Source organism: Mus caroli, unplaced genomic scaffold, assembly GCF_978045245.1.
Source record: "Mus caroli unplaced genomic scaffold, Mus_caroli_1 scaffold_6, whole genome shotgun sequence".
NCBI classification, from domain to species: domain Eukaryota; kingdom Metazoa; phylum Chordata; class Mammalia; order Rodentia; family Muridae; genus Mus; species Mus caroli.
This window is the reverse complement of record NW_028227261.1, coordinates 20,709,287-20,722,948: the sequence shown is the minus strand read 5'-3', so window position 1 is coordinate 20,722,948 and position 13,662 is coordinate 20,709,287. Positions and strand designations below refer to the sequence as shown.

Below are 13,662 nucleotides of genomic sequence, written 5' to 3'. Positions count from 1 at the left end.
AAGCTTTCAGAGTCTGGAATGGTGGCACATACCTGTGATCTGCACACTTGGGAGGTAGAGGCAGGAAGATCAGAAGTCAAGCAGCCTAAGCTACACAAGATCTCAAAAACAAAACTCTTCTGTATCCAAGGACACCATTGTGAGTAGTAAAAAGATAACTCAAAGAACAGAATCACATCACTTAGAAATCAGCTATCTGAGAAGAGCATTAGAGCAGAATGGGCATTCACAGCAATGAAAGGACCTGAGACTGCTCAGGCCAGGCAACGTAGCCAGAGAGCACAGGCACGCATCCCTACAGGCTATAAGGAAGCAGACAAGGAGAGAAAACTGGCGTGCTGCTGAGCATGGGACAGGGCTGTGAATCTACAGAAGTACAGGTGGGTGTGCGGATGCTGCAGCTGCCCTGGCAAACAATTTGGAGGTTCCTTAAGAAGCTAAACACACTCACCAGATGTAGTGGTGCACACCTACAATCTGCCACTCAGAAGGCTCCAGCACATGAGACGTTGTCTCAAGGAAAAAAATGTTCAACACCAAACAACCCAGCAGCTCCATTGCCAGGATACACTCAGGAGAGCTGAAAACACAGAAACTTCTGCAACGGTAGGGACATTAACCACAGCAGGCAGTGCTAACAACCTAATAGACATCAGCTGAGGAATGGGTGCAACACACCTCTCCAAGGTGGAACAATATTCAGCCATAGAAAGAAGTAAGTTCTTAACACACACTACCTACTGCCTGAGGATTGCAGCAGAAGGCAAACTGAGACAGGATTAGTGGTTACCACAGGCCACAGGGCAGGAAGGGAGAGTGACTGAGTAGGACAGCCTTGAAATGATCTAAAAAAAGATCCTAAAATTAGTAAGTAATGGTTACAGACATTAACCATGCAATTTAAACTGAATTACATCTAAATAAATTAGATCTAATAAGTTACATCTAAATACATTTTCTGAAAAAAAAAATTAGGATTTCTAATAGCATGGAGGAAATGCTGTCTCCCCTCCTCCTTCTCTTTTTCCTCCTCCTCCTCCTTTGTCTTTCAATGTTTTAAGACAGTGTCTCATTGTGTAGCCTTACCAACAATGGACCTTGCTATGTAGACCAGGCTGGCCTCAAATTCACATAGACCTGTATGCCCCTGCCTCCTAAGTACTGGGATTAAAAGCCATGTGTCACCAAACCCGGTACTTGCTCTAGCATGTGCATATACAAACACAGGGATTCGTGTAGACTGGGCCACCTCCAACTCCTGATCCTCCTGTCTCAGATTCGAAAGTATCAGCATTGCAAGCATGCACCATCATGCCCAGTTTGGAAGGGAGAACAGCTAGGGCTTGACAGGATCTAAGTGCAAGTATACATTAAAAGCACATGCATGTGCATATGTATGTGCAGAGAGAATATCAAATATGTGTTAATGCTAATGGTGGTTGTTCTTAAGTACTGTCTTAATAGGGGATTCATTGTCTTCTTCATACGATTCAAAATGCACTGGTTTTATTTATCTATTTATTCATTTACTGGTGCTGGAGAACAAACCTGGGCCTCACATGCTGGGCAAGCAAGCACTGTCACTGAGCCTTACCGCCTGCTCAAATGTGTGCTATGCAGTCAGGGCATTTAAAAAAAAAAAAAGAAAGAAATCCAGGGGCTTACGATGGAGCTCAGTCAGTAGTGCCCTTGCCTAGCAGGCCTGAAGCCCTGGGTTCTAGTCCCAGCATCATATAAGGGGTATAGTGATACATAATACCAAAAATCATAAACTCAGAACTCAAGAAGTAGAAGTAGGCGGATCAGAAGTTTAAAGTTGTCCTTGGACACACGTTTGAGGAAAATCTCTGATACATGACTTTCTATTAAAAAAAAAAAAATTAAAAGCTTCAGAAACTCAGGTAAGCCTGTGTAGATTGCTTCAAAGGCAGGGTCTGACCCAGCTCACCCACTAAACATTTACACTCCTGCTATGTGCAAACCTCAGTAGTCGAGGCACTGCCAGGATATTTCCTTGTGTGTAAGGGTGGGGTTTAGGCCCACATTATTCAGGGAAAGAGAAGTCATAAATTTCTGACATCACCCACAAATGCCCAACTGCATCTTATCAGACAGAGTTCTCTTTCCCCAGGTGTGGTTCAGTAGTAAACCAAACCACACAGGGGCAGTGCAAATCTCAATTGTAATTGTGTTACACATTATGGAAGCTGTGTGGGGCTCAGGTTCTGCACCTCCCAAAGAGGGCTACTGAAAGGCTGGGTGAACGCAGCCAAAGCACTGCCTGTCAGGAGCACAGCAAGTGCTTATCAATCAAGCCCCCGATAATCTCCAGCATCACCGTCACATCCAGCAAGAAAACAAAGCCTGGAGAAACGGGGGCTGGAGCAATGCTTCCATGCTTAGGAACATATCTGTTCTTCCAGGAGACCGTGGCTCACAACTTCCTGTAACTCTAGTTCCAGGGGCTCTGATGCTGGATCAGACCTCCTTAGGCACCTGCACAAATATTCACTAACCCACACATCCACACATCATTTAAAATAAACCTATAAAACCATTTTACAATTTTATCAGAAATCTCCAGATCACTGGGAAGGCTGATTTCCACAACTCCAAGCTGGGAGCAGCCATCTGACTCCTACCCCGCCTCTAACCACCACCGTAGGCAACTAATTGCTTCCCCAGATTCTCTGTTTTTAATGAAAGTCTCCTTGAGGCGTCTACAAGATACAATGAAGCAAAAACATCAAAACAGTGTAGCAAACTGCTCAACCCCTCTTAGCGGCTGACTAATTCATAGAAACAAGCGATTCTGCACGGCTATTACAACAGAAGGAGGCTCTGCGGGACTTAGGTGCCTTTCTGGGCACACTGCTCTGATCCAGTTCATCCAAGATTACTCTTCACAGACTCCACTGCAAAATCCCCTGAGCAGCACAGCCGCCTAATGAGCAACTGGGGATTGTGACTGCATTATACTTAATGCCAACTTTCCCATCTTGCAGTCAAGAGTCTCAACAAGCAATCACTGCTTTAATGCTTTCAAATCCAGCCTCTTAGGTGTACAAAAGACCCTTGGCTTTGTCACTGATAGGCCTTTTGCTCTGACCTGAAAACCTGGATGACTTGCAAGTTCTCCTAACTTGATTATCTGAATACATCTTTCTTCGGCAGGGAATACATCTGGACTACATATTTAACACAGGGCCAAATACCAAATCCCCATCTGATGTACAAACGAAAGTGCCTGGCAGGGACCCAGCATCCCACTAAGCACTGTGATGCCAGAGGCTGTGTGCTCAACAGTAAAGGTCTGGAGTGTGCCCTCTATAGCTGCCCAGGAGTGAACATCAGCTTGGCCCTAATGAGCTAAGACTTGAGGCAAGTTGATTATGCTTGGGAACCCAGTTTCCTTGTGGGTAAAATGGAGATGACATCAGGGCTTGCTTGGCTCATGAGGTCTGTGAGAATAACCTGCTCTACATGAACAAGCCCATATGTATCAACAGCTCCTATAGTGCCACAGATGCTCAGAGTAAGCTGTCACTGCCCAACACAGGGTGCTACTTCAAGGAGAGGAATATAAACATTCTCCCACTGAAATGCTTGCTGTTACTACTGTGCATCATCATTTTTAAGTTATAGTTTTGTCTTTGATATATATCAGGTATTATATAACAGCTTTTATGAGCAAAGACATGATACATTCCCAATGTCATCTCACACAGCTGATTTGGGCTGGAAGCCTGGTAGGAGAGGAGGGTGGGGGTGGGGATGGGATAGTGTGAGGCCTCTCCTAAGAGCCCTAGGCCATGATCTGAGTCTCATACAGACCCTGCATATAACAGGAACGAGTAACCACTCAGATGGACCCAGCGCAGTTTTCACATGTCACAGCTGAGTGTTTTACCTTGAAGGTCCTTGCTGATGGAAGTCTAGGAAGAGGCTCTTCCTGTTTCCTATCTTACATGTGCAGCTACATCTCACACCAACTGGTCCAGGCCATCCTGTGGATATCTACCATTCCTCACTGAGAAGTCAACTGTAGCTGGGGATTAAACCCAGGGCTGAGAGGTTTCGCCACTGACCTAAGTCCTTATTACATTCATAATAATAAATAGCTGTCCTTTGGTACCTGTGTGTGTTGACTCTAGTCCCCCAAAGTTATCAAAGCCTTTGGATGCCCAAAGCTCACAGAACACTGTGCAGAACTCTGAATGACCCATGCACATCCTTTGGTAAACTTTCATCTCTTATGCAAGCGCTGTTCCAACAATTGTCCAGGAAAGGAAAATTCTGAACATGTTCAAAACAGGTGCATTCTTCCCCAAATATTTTCAATCCAAGTTGGCTGAATCCATAGTTGAGAAACCCATATGCAAACAGGGCCAACAGTTTATTCTAAATGGTAGGCTACGAAGAAGACAATCTGGAAAGTTGAAGACAGTGGGCGGTTGCCATAGGGACCCATCTATAGTAGGTAAGTCTTATTAAGCATTTCTTGTGGGACGGCATAATCCTGTACGACCAGTGAGTCTATTACTAATATCTACCTCTTACTACTGAGGAAGTGGAGGCTTGACAAGATGTAGAGATTTGCCCAAGTAATCAAGTCAGAGGGTGGTGGCCAGTAAATGAACCCACACTGAGATGACAATGTCACCAGAAAGTTCTAAGGCCCAAGACTGAGACCATCAAATTAGATGAGCCCAGTCCTCTTACATCCAGACAACTGCTCAGAAGTACCACACACAGAGTAAACGAGGTGTTTTTAAATGACATCAGAAAAGAGGTGTGAAGCCGGGCGTGGTGGCGCACGCCTTTAATCCCAGCACTCGGGAGGCAGAGGCAGGCGGATTTCTGAGTTCGAGGCCAGCCTGGTCTACAAAGTGAGTTCCAGGACAGCCAGGGCTACACAGAGAAACCCTGTCTCGAAAAAAACCAAAAAAAAAAAAAAAAAAAACAGAAAAGAGGTGTGAAGTTCCCATGCACAACACTTACCCAGCATCAAGAGGCCCTGGATTCCATCCCTAGCTACCAAAGAAACTGACAAAATGGTAGAGCCTACTTAGTCTCTGCTGTGCAAAGCCCTGGCACAGTGTGGACCTTAAGTGCTCACACAAGCCCACATGCTAAAAGCGTGACCCTCAGGACAGAGCTACTGTGAGGTGGTGAGAGTTTAAAAGGTGAGGTGTATGGGAGTCTGGGCACTGCGACAGGTCCTAGAGACAAGAGCGGAGTCTGCCCTGCACGATCCTAGTGCACCAGATCCCAAACCATCAGAGCCAACCAACTGTGGGGCAAACCATGAGCCCAAACTCTTCTCTTCCATGGCTTGCTATTTCTTGGGTGTTCCATACGATCCCATGCTGTTTCCCAGTGGTGTCTGGGAATGGGGTGTGCCTGTCCACCCAGCAGAGCTCTACTGAACTCAGTCCAATGCCCTGTATGATGCCCAGCACTACATAGACAAGACGCTTGGCTCTCAGGGAGCACATGGCCCTCTGGGAAGAAGAGGCCTCTCTCTGCCCAGATCTGCTTTTCTTCTGCCTTTGTAGAGAAGGCTGGAAGCACAGAGCGACTCTAGATGCCTGTCTTTCTGCACCGTGTCCTACCGAAATCCTCAGATCACTCGGCCCTCAGTACCCTCTGTGTGTACTCCACAGAGCAACGCCATTCTCCTCTCCTGTGCTGTTAACTTCTTCCTTTGTCTTTGAAGAATTGGGAATTGCTTTCATCTCTAGCTTTCCCCCAGTCCATCACCGGGGAGTATAACAAGAGGGTTATCTTAAGGAACTAACAAAAAAAAAAAAAAAAAAAAAAAGCAGGAGTGTAGCTTCTCCCCTGCCTTTAACGCTGGCGAAGAGCCTGTGGGATTCCATCGTTATTTGCTCAAAAATGTTCAAAGGGAAACAGGGAAAAATCTCATCCTCACCATTCTGCAGCCCAGGAAAGAAACCCAGAACTCTAGGGGCCAATTACTCCACCGTCTGGACTTTGACCTTCAGAAGTCTCCCTCTGGTTTTAACCTGACTGGAACGGAGGGCAACTGTCAGCAGAGGGCAGCTGAGTGAGCAGCTTGTGTCCAGGGTGATCATACTTAATGACTGCCAGGCCCCCAGTGAAACGCTCCAGAGTTACAGTGCCATGCAAACCTACAGGCTAATAGAGCACATTTCACTGTCTCTGCTTTCAAGTTTCTACCTTCATGACATCGGGCTAGGAGCTGGGCACTCAGAACCAGGGCAGCCCTTTGAAAACCAATCATGGCTGGTGGCTCTAATAAAGCCAAAGGGAGGGGCCGGAGCTGGCAGAACACATAGAGGCAGGGAAGCGTGAGCGAGGTTGGCTGTCTGCAGACAGGAGTGAGCAGCATTCTGGATGGGAAGCTCGTGCCAGCGCTAAGAACACAGCCAGGCTAAGGAGAACGCTCCTGTCTCCCTTTTTCTGCTTTTCCCATGACAAATGGGGCTGAAAATTTAAAAAGCAATCTGTAGAGGGCCTTGTACAGAGCTAAGCCTCATTTACCTTGGCAGTTCTAGTATGGAGCCTTCAACATGTACTTTTGCAAGCCTAAGAAGTTTACTGTAACCTTATCCTCAAATTAATATACTGGAAATCTTTCTTCATAACTTTTAGAAATGGGAGCTGGGAGCGAAGCTGGTTGATTCTAGCTCAGTGGAAAGCACTTCCATGCATGCATGCCTCAAAGGCTTAGGACTACCACAACAGTAGATTAATAATTGGGGCCTTAAATTGTAAAAATAACACATAGGAAGAATAGTAAAGGGCCTCAGCAGGTTGGATTTCTCTCTAGATTCATATATGCCACACTAATAATTAAAGACGTCGTGGAAATGAGAGGGGGACGGGAGACAGTGAGGGGAGGTTGTGGGGTGGAAATGATGGAAACATGGGATTCACGTATGAAATTCTTACAAAATAAAATGTTCAAATAATCGGTGCCAAAGACTTAAAAGCTGTAGTAATTTGAACAATGGACATGGGGCCACTGTGTGGCTTTTGTGTGGAATGAGGACTGGCTCACAGGCTGCACACTCTTATTGGAGCAAACCTAGACACCCCGACTCAGCTGAAGTGAGACTGGTATTCACTGGCTTCCACTTCTAGTTAAAATCAGAAAATATGAAAATCTAAGTAAAATAGGTGAAAACTCCTTATTTAGGCAACTCTACCAAAGGGGTGGGGTAGGGCGAGCAGTCTCTAATGCCCAGTGGCCGAGAGGGGCACACAGGACATAATTATGTGAAACACCTAGGGCGGTGATAGCACTTTGTGTGTGTTCAACAACAGTCATTTTATTCCTGACACGCTACTGCTGGATGGGTTAAGGGAGAGAACTGCTCTGAAGCAGGGCTGCACACTTAGGGGTTCCTGGGTGTGGAACAGCAGGGACCCTTTCCAGCACATCTCCCAGTGTCCTCCCCCGTCACCCTCTTGTTTCCCCTTTCTAGTTTATGTGTCCATTTAATGGGTGGACACTGGGGCCTTCCTATCACAGGACAAAGTGCTCAGTACTCAACAGGAAATGGTGGAGACAACAGAGGAGCCTTTGAGGGGATGGTGTATTAGCATGAACACCCTAAGGAGCCTCTATGAACATCATCCGGTTGCTTGTCAGAAGGCTGCTGCAGTGTTGCAAAGCACTGAGTGACTGGAGCTTTAGCCAGACGAGAAGAGGAAGCCGAGACCAACAGACCAGGGGCTTAACCCACAGCAGCTTCTACCACCGCCTCCCGCTGATGTAAAGAGGAAAGCGTGTAACCAATTAGAGACATGTAATACCAGTCAACAGCCATGTTGAACACATTAAAAATCACACCATATAAAAGATTAGCAGTGACGAAGCTGTATGCCAGGCTACATGCTTAGCATGTGCAAGGTTCTGAGTTTAATCCCTTGCGCTAAAGAGAAATACATCCAATCTGTTTTTAAAAAAGAAAGGAAGGAAGAAAGAAAGAAGAGAAGAGAAGACAAAACAAAACAAAACAAAACAAAACAGTGTGGGCCACTGTACAGTAATCCCAGTATTGGCATGAAAAGGCAAGAGAACGCCGGCCGTGGTGGCGCACGCCTTTAATCCCAGCACTCGGGAGGCAGAGGCAGGCGGATTTCTGAGTTCGAGGCCAGCCTGGTCTACAAAGTGAGTTCCAGGACAGCCAGGGCTACACAGAGAAACCCTGTCTCGAAAACCCAAAAAAAAAAAAAAAAAAAAAAAACCGAAAAGGCAAGAGAATCAGGAATTCAAGATCACCCTTGACGACATAGGGAACTCAAGGCCAGCCTGCCTCACATGAACCCATCTCAAAAAAGAAAGGCAGGCAGGCAGGCAGGCAGGCAGGCAGGATCTGCTAACGAGGTTGTTAAGCGTCACTACCCACTCCTCACTAGTCTCCCATAAGGTCCTAACATTCACAGGCATTTCTGAAGCATGCGCATGTCCTTAAGTTTGCCAATTATGTCCAACCACTTCATACAAGAAACAAAACCTAAACAGGCACTTTCAGAACTCTAGAGGTCAAGGTCACAGACCTGTACAAAGTGACTGGCTGTGTAACTTCACTCTGGTTGTTACTGACATATGACATTCATTATCAGCTCTGCTCCTTCTGAGAGGTCAAGGACCCTGTGAGGTCTGATTAAAGTGACACTCTCCTTGAGGAAGAATGGATGGCATTGGTGAGAATTCTTAGGCATCTTCAAAGGACGCATGGGTCCACTGAGAGTCGCTATTTCTCTGGAGATTAAAGACCTTGGGTTTTTGTGGATCCATTAGTTCGACTGTATTTACTATGGGTAAGGAAAGGAGTTACTGGGTGTCGAGATTCTGGGATCTGAGTTAAACAACATCAAGGAAAGAAAAGGAAGGCAGCTTTCTTTCCTCGCCCACCCTCCGCTCTCTGGAGGGCTGCCAGGGCCTCACAGTGTGCTTTCTGCGAATGAAATACAGTAGCCTCTGTACAGCTTTAAAAAAAAATGACAGCTTCATCTCTGAGCGTAAATGTCCTTAATATTTAACTCCTTCCAACTCCTTCTCCACAGTACCCAGATGACGGCTCTGCAAGGTAAGCAATTGGAACCAGAAAAGCACATTCCCCAATTCAATTTCCTGGGGAAACCAAAGCACTCCCAGGGTTGTGAGTTGAGGAAGGCTGAGGGCTGGTGCCGCCGCCCCCCCAGGGTGTCAGCCCAGGTGGTACTGGGACGGGTTATGTGCGTCCTCAGTACGAGGCAACAGGGCACACCAATTTGTTTTTCAATCTATTTTACTTCAGTTCAGAGCATCATCTCAGACAGACAGCCCAGGAAAACAAGCCGTACTTCGGTTCCTCCCAGCCTTCCTCAATCTCCAAATGCAGCTGAGTGTTGCCAAAGTGTGGCTTGTTTTCCTGGGCTGCTGTCTGCACTGATGCTTTGAACTGAAGTAAAATAGATTGAAAAACAAATTGGTGTGCCCTGGCCCCTCCCCCAGTCTCAGGCCATGCTTCAAAGCTGGCGTCACCACCTCCTCTTTACTGGAACCCAACAGACCCAAATCACAAAGCAGAAACAGCAGAGCTCAGAGGGGAAGGTCCCACCCAGACCCAAAATAGCAATTTAATTCTGGGCTTGCAGTTCAACACTGCATTAACATGCCACTCTGCGGCCAGCTCCCAGATCCATTCTCTGGCCTGGGTGACATCTTCTGATGACATGCCCAACACGGTTACTGCATACAGTTTAAAGCAAAACCTGACATCCATTCTCCCACGTGACAGCTCCAGCAAGCCCTCAGCTTAGCACAGCCTGTGGTTTCTCATGCTCACACTCTGTTCAAACTATTCAAAAGGCCTGGTGCTTTTCAAGTATTCCACACCATAATATGGGACGCTATGCTTTTTTGTTTTTTGTTTGTTTTTTGAAACAGAGCCTCATGATGCTTGCTTCCCCCCCCCCCCCCCGGCCTGGCCTCAGACCCACAGAAATCCACCCTGTTCTTACTTTTGAGTGCACAGACTAAAGGTGTGCGCCACCAAGTCTGGCTTAAAGGATGCAACTTTATTAAGAAGATTTTGAAAGGAAGTCCACAATCAACGGCAAACACATCCTGTGGGCAGCATGCAGCATTTCCCCAAAAATCCCTAAGAAAATGCAGATATTGGTGCTGAAGGTGTAGTTCAGGCACAGAGCACTTGCTTGGTGTGGTGCAGGCCTGGGTTCCATTCCTGACACCCCTCAAAGTTCAGGTGTCTCCGACTGAGGAACACAAACAGCTCCAAGCTTAAAACACTAAAACAATTAAAAACTTTCTGTGTAGACAACTGTCTAGCTTGGGTTTAAAAACTAAATTCTGGGTTGATGAGATGGCTCAGTGGATTAAGGGTACCCGCTGCCAAGCCTGTCATCTGAGCTCAGACTCTCATGGTGGCACAACATAGGGGAGAAACAAGCCCTGTAAACTGTTCTTCCTTCTCAGTCACACTACTGCATTCAGGCTCCCACACTGACCAGCTACATTCTCCTCTCTCCCAGCCCTCCTCCTCCCCCTCTGTCTCTGTCTCTCTCTCACACACACACACAATTAATTTAATTTTTAAATAGCTTAGAAGAACAATTAAATTCCACTTGGGAAAGCTGTTCTCTATTTAAACACTAGGAAAACTCTGTCTCCCCCCCTAAAAAAAAAAAAAGATAGAAAACCGCCGCCTATCCTGACACCCCTCATTTTGCTAGTAACATCTGAATTTGTACTGTTATTTAATACATCTGGGACCAAATTTGAGTACTTCCAAACAGATTTAATTACCAGCAAACACACTGTATCCCAGCACTCCACACTGAGGCAGGAGGATAGGTTGCTTTACCAGTTCGTGATCAAGAAGACCCCCACCCCAAAAAAGAAAACTCGAAACCTATTAGGATTTTTTTTTGTTGTTTGGTTTTTTGGGGTTTTTTTGGAAGCTGCACTGTTCAGACTGTAAGAGCAAACAAAAGCACTCTGGGATGCACCAAGCCACCCAGCTCTGAGCTCTTGGTGTGAAACAAATTCCCGAGTATTTGTTTAATGGATCCTCAAAATGTGTATATTTACTATCCTATGCATACATGAAGCTGTGGCATTGGCTAATAGCTGAGACCACAAAAGCAAGGTGTGGCATTACTCTTGTGGACCTCACAAGCTTGCAGGAAAGACAACAGACGGAACACAGCAGGGCATGATCTGTTTATTGCGGCTCCACGCTCCCTATGCATAAACCATGTAACACCAGCCATCTCCCCCTGGGTAAAATGTTAATCCTAACACTATCTGTGTCACAGACTGACAGTTCATATTAAGCCTTAGTGCCAGTACCTGGCACAAAGAAATTGCTCAGTGAGCATTAACTACTTATTTTATTGCTATGATGTTATAAGATAGGTATCTGAAATTATTCTTTCTTGCCAGACAGGCAGGGGTAATGTACAACTGTAATTCCAGCATTTGGAGGCTGAGGCAAGAAGATCTCAAGTTAAAGGTGAGCCTGGGCTGCACAGCAGGCTTTTTTTTTTTTTTAAGAAATTATTTCTGTGCACCTATACATTACCAAAGCCCTTTGAAGAATTTAAATTCCACAGAGAGGCAAAAGTCGTGGTCATCTTGTGCAATAATACGTTTCTAGGAATCATACCTGCACACAGTAGAAGCACCTGAACAACTGATTAAACTCATGTAAGCATAGGTGTAAAAAAACAAAAAAACAAAATAACTGTTAAATGGGTCATGGATAGCTGGGCGTGATGACGCATGCCTTTAATCCCAGCACTCGGGAGGCAGAGGCAGGTGGATTTCTGAGTTCGAGGCCAGCCTGGTCTGCAAAGTGAGTTCCAGGACAGCCAGGACTACACAGAGAAACCCTGTCTCGAAAGAAAAAAAAAAAAATGGGTGATGGAGCTTGGGAGGAAGACCAGAGGAGCAGGAGCTCTAGACCAACCCTGGAGATATGTGTGTGTATACAAACAGAAGACAGAACGGTAACCTGTCACAGAAGAACCGTGTCTACATTGAGCATAATTTATGCCAAGCACTGAAAATTTGCACTTCCTAACCCTAACCCTACATTGATTGCTTAAGCAGCTATAACCCACACCAAGATTTGGATACAATTCCAAGGAAGAGCACTCCCAGAGGGAGAAAACTTACAATTTGAGGCAATGTGACCTAGGCTACCATACAAGGGGGATTTCCCAGTGACAGCCTCACATTGCCAGCCCTATAAGCTAGCACACCCTAATCACACTTCACGTTTTGTGCAGGGAAAATACACTGCAAAGCTACGTAGAGAAGATATAAAATAGATGGCCAATTGCACACACTGGGCGGATGATAGCTTTGTAAGGAATGAGAGACCACTAGCTTGACGGCATCATGGAAGCCAGGGTATCGTGTCAACTGAACTCTAGCTCAATCTACTTGCCTCGGGCCAGGGTTGGCAAACTTCTGTAAAGCGCCGGAGAGAAATGACTCCGGCTTTAAGGACCTTTCCATCAAAGCCGAAAAGCAGCCGGGGCAACTGCGCGCACTCCCCCGCCCCGCGGCAGGCGAGCGGCCGGACAACCGGTTAAAAAGAAAACAAAAAACGACCATGGCTGCGTCTCCGTGCAACTTCACTGCTGGGAGCTGAAGTTTTATTTCCTACGACTTCTATTTCCCCGCAACTGTTTTACAGCGGATAAACAAAAGCTGAGAGCAGAGACGGGAGGGAGCCCTCTGGGCCGGGGCGTCCGCAGCGCAGCCCGGGAGCCGGGGAGTGAGGGCCGCAGGTGCCGGGCAGGGTCCCGCGTCCTCCCGGGGGACGCGACGACCCAGGCTGCGCCCGGAGTGAGGGCCGTTCCCGGGGGCCACGTCCCGAGGACAGCGGGCGGCGGCGGCTGTGACCGACGCGAGCCCAGCGGAGCTCGCTCCGCGCGTCCCCTGCGTCCCCCAGGGGTCCCGGGTCGCCCCTCACTCAGGGAGTCTCGGGAGCCTCCGCCGCGACAGGGGTCTCCGCGCGGAGTCCCAGCGCCGTTTCTATGGTTACCTGCTCAGCACCGATTCAAACTGCCGTTCTTTATTGACAGCGCCATCGAGGACACGAACACTCCTGCCCGAAGGGAACAATAAAGCTTTCTCCATTCAACAGCGCTGGAGACGCCAAAAGGCAGCCATCTTGGGGCCGGGGAAAAAACGCCGAGGGCCGTAGCCCGGATGTGCGCACGCCGTAGTCACGTGCTGGGGGGACGGTCTCGCGAGAAGGAGGTCCCTGCATCACGTGCGCGCTTTCTACCAATGGCAGGCTTCCAGGTTTGGAACCTGGTCTGCTGTTGACCTTTGACCTTCGCAGCAGTACCTTGGGAGACGTTTCCTTAGCATGTTCCATAGCGTGATCCATCCCTTACCCAGCCACCTCTGAGGTTTGCTGCGAAGAGACAACAAAGATTTTTTTTCCTTCTCTCGTAACAAACAGTCATGTGCAGGGCGAGAATGAGACTGATTCTGGACTGGGCTTGATGCGTGTGTACACAACATTTCTTTTGCCATTATTCTCTCACGTTTAAACCTATAGCACCGCACGCTGGTTTTGAACTCGCGCAGGGTGTCCTGGCAGTCAAATGGATGTGAATCTGATCCAGTTAGCATGAGCC

General features: G+C 47.2%; 1 protein-coding gene across 2 annotated transcripts in view; it reads right to left on the bottom strand.

Annotated features, from left to right (window-relative positions):
- The window catches only part of Zbtb40 (zinc finger and BTB domain containing 40), a 73,805-nt gene extending 60,605 nt beyond the window's left edge, over window positions 1–13,200 (bottom strand). For both annotated transcript variants that reach the window (XM_029476382.2, XM_029476383.2), the window contains exon 1: window positions 13,059–13,200. The gene's annotated coding sequence lies outside the window, so the exon portion shown is untranslated. The remainder of the gene's footprint in view (window positions 1–13,058) is intronic.
- Window positions 13,201–13,662: the final 462 nt, after the last annotated feature.